The following is a 3,782-nucleotide window of genomic DNA, read 5'->3' on the forward strand; positions in this document are numbered from 1 at the left end:
GTGCGGATGAAATACTGCATCTATTTTACGTGTCCGTGATGGAAATGCCCTTATCCTCGGGAACATGCAGACATGTGTCGTGGTCCAAATGCTTTTTTTAATAAATAAATTCTTTTGATTTATTAATAAGATGTAATAACCGCCAAAGTAAAAAGAAAAAAATTACAACCAGTTCCATGGAGCATCCAGCAACGACTACACGAACTGGAACAAGTTGAAGGCGTTCCACCGCCAGTATTCCTCCTTTCCCAGAGTCGGGCAAATATTGTTGTAGCTGAAAGTCAAAAAATTGTCAGCGCACGGAAGCAACAACTGTCACCAACGAAGAAAAACGTAGATCAAAAGGACCGTAGCTGCATACAGAGTAACAACCACGAGCGCATGCTCAATCAAGATGGAGCTGTCGAAGACCAATGTCGACCGGATCCAAACACATCCACCAAAGATCAAAGCCGAGCAGACCCAAACAGATCCGTGAGGGACACAGCCTCACATGCCCTCCATCAATGCTTGATGCACCGTTGGAGCATTGATAAGGCGAGATGGATATTATTTTGAGTCTAGGACGTCGCCGGAGCCTTGCCGCCTTCACCAAGATACTGAGCACCGTAACCATGGCCGAAGCATCGGTGACTCAACAAACCTAACTATAGGGGGAAGGAAACCCCAAACTACCACCACCACCAAATCCAAAATTAAGACGTCATATGCATGTGCATATAGAGCCTCTAAACACGCCCTGACAATCACGGGCCAAATTGCGAGTATTCTACTCCCTTCATTTCCAAATATTTGTCTTTTTAGCGATTTCAACAAATGACTACATGCGAAGCAAAATGAGTGAATCTACACCCTAAAATATGTCTACATAGTACATCCGCATGTTGTAACCATTTAAAATGTCTATAAAGACAAATATTTGAAAACGGGGGGAGTAGAAGCTGAAGGCCAGGTCAGGGGCTGCCTGGCTGCAAGTCTCCTGATTACCACAGGCGCGGAGAACACGTGCTCGTGATACAAGCACAACATACATGTGCAGTGCCGTGCCGTGATGTGATGCCATCGACTGATCAGTCAGTCCTCTGGTTGACTCCACCACTAGTTTTGACGTCAGCCACGTGACGCTCGCTCACCGGTGAACGGGAGCCCGGCCGGCCACGCCGTTTCCTCGCCATCGGTGCCACTGTACATGAAGGAGCATGCGCCTCTTCTCCGCCGAGCGCGAGACACGTTCTTCACGGTGAAACGCGTCCTGGGTTCCTCCCCCACCACACTGCACCGGTGCCTCCGTCTCCGTCGTCCTGCCCTGCCAGTGACTCTTAGCTCTCTGTCGCCGCGGAGTCCCCTAGTATATAAACGCGCGCACACCCCCAGTATCCAACCCATCCACGGTTCAAGCCTGACCCAGCTCTCGACTCCAAGTGCTAGATACAGTGAACAACTAGTCAAGTGCGTAGCATCGATCCGTTAGGCGACATGGCTTTCGCGCTCAAGGCGCCCCCCTCCACGTCGTCCACGGCTACGTCGCTGAGCCACCCGATGCGCCAACGGCATGCGGCAGCCGTGACGGTGGCCGCGCCGGGGAGGCTTGTCGTCCGGGCGGTCGCGGCGGTGACCGCGCCCGCGCCTTCTGCGAAGCGCGCGTCGCGGTCCGCGGCCGGCGAGCGCGGCCTTTCCGTGGCGGAGGCCATGTCTCGGGTCAGGGCGAGTGGCAAGGTACGTGCCCCCGAGCCTAGCTATGAAGGATGAAGCTGAGTTGACCAAGGTTTAATTTCACTGTTGCGCGTGCGCAGACGGCGTTCATCCCGTACATCACCGCCGGCGACCCCGACCTGGCGACCACGGCGAAGGCGCTCAGGCTACTCGACTCCCTCGGCGCCGACGTCATCGAGCTCGGCATGCCCTTCTCGGACCCCTCCTTGGACGGGCCGGTGATCCAGGCCTCCGCTGCGCGGGCGTTGGCTGCCGGCGCGACCACGGACGCCGTGATGTCGATGCTCAAGGAGGTGACGCCGGAGCTGTCCTGCCCCGTGGTCATCTTCTCTTATTTCAACCCCATTGTGCGCCGTGGGACGGGGAACTTCGCTGCCGCTGCCAAAGAAGCCGGTGTCAAAGGTAACTAGATCAATTACGACTAGCTTATTCGCTTTGAACGAAACCAAACCGTTTGAATTAATATGAATGTGCAGTTGCCATCATGAGTTTCGATCCGATGTGTAGTTTTCTCCAAAAGAATATGAAATGAATAGTATTCCTTTTTTTTGCGAGGTGAAATGAATAGTATTCTGAAGGAATTTTATGCTCATCCACAGAGATTTTCCGAGGAAATCCTCTAAGCTCTTGAAATAGGCTTTCGCCTGAAAAAAGAGAGAGAAAGAAATAGGCTTTCGCCCGCTTTATAGATAAAGCAGATATCCTTCAAACTAAATGAACCCTTAGCAAACTAATTATTTCAACCGATGTTTATAATACAAATGGATTTACTAATTCACACTCTTTACATGTACTCCAGGTCTTATCATACCCGACCTTCCATACGACGAGATACGCGGTTTCAGGAAAGAAATCGTCGAGAACAAACTAGAACTGGTATGTGCATGCCCCCTCAAGATTAATGCAATGCTAGCAGAACTCGGGATTAAGCGAACCAGTCATTAACAAGTTATATGTTTTAAACCAATGATGAATGTAGATTCTCCTTACAACACCAGCTACACCATTAGAGAGGATGAAAGAAATCACAAAAGCTTCAGAAGGGTTCATTTACCTTGTAAGTGCACAACACATGCGCAAAATCCTAACTTCTTATTCCAATTTTGGCTTTGTGGTCGATCTCATAATTAAAATTTTATCCTCTAACTAATTTGCATCATGCAGGTAAGTGTCATTGGAGTTACAGGATCTTCTTCAGGAGATTAGACAGGTTTGTAGAAAAGAATTTTAGAACCATCAAATTAATTAAAGTTAACCAGAAAACAAATAGTGTCAATTTTCCCATCATTATGTTGAAAGTATCACCGGTCACATATCTTTTATAATGGTCTGCAGGTCACAGACAAGGCAGTGGCGGTCGGCTTTGGCATATCAACCCCGGAACATGTTAGCCAGGTAAACAACACACACAAAGATTCACCAAAAGTTGTTAATCTTGACTGCAAAATCTCAACAAGGTAATTACATTGCTAACATCCACTTATAAATGTACATATATAGATTGCCGACTGGGGTGCAGATGGCGTGATCATTGGCAGTGCAATGGTGAAACAGTTGGGTGAAGCAAATTCTCCAAGAGAAGGATTAAATAGGCTAGAAGTATATGCCAGGAGTTTGAAGAATGCACTCCCATGATATGAAATTAACATAGTTAATTATTTAGCGTGGCGAGCCATCATGGTGGTCAAAATTTTAATGGGTACGTAGAAGCATAGAAGCTATTGCAATTTTTGTGTCACAAAAAGACGGTACTGTTTACTTTGTGCTTCCTCTGTTCATAAATATAAGTCTTTCTAGAGATTTCAATATGGATTGCATTCAGAGCAAAATGAATGAATCTACACTCTAAACTATGTATATATGCATCCGTATGTAGTCTATATTGGAGTCTCTAGAAATACTTATATTTAGGAACAAAGGGAGTAGTTAGTATTTGCATTTGCTTTGGTTACTTTGTTGTGCTACCTTGGTAGTGTTAATATTGAGTGAGTTGCACAAACTCCCAATTAAACGGAAACTTGTAACAATTTACCCCAACTTTTTTATGCATGTCTGGTAGGTATCGCTCA

At 47.0% G+C, this 3,782-nt stretch overlaps 1 pseudogene; it reads left to right on the forward strand.

Moving 5' to 3' along the window:
- The first annotated feature begins 1,397 nt into the window (after positions 1-1,397).
- Positions 1,398-3,782, forward strand: LOC123108044 (tryptophan synthase alpha chain-like; annotated as a pseudogene).

Source organism: Triticum aestivum, chromosome 5A, assembly GCF_018294505.1.
Source record: "Triticum aestivum cultivar Chinese Spring chromosome 5A, IWGSC CS RefSeq v2.1, whole genome shotgun sequence".
In the NCBI taxonomy this organism is placed as follows: Eukaryota; Viridiplantae; Streptophyta; class Magnoliopsida; order Poales; family Poaceae; genus Triticum; species Triticum aestivum.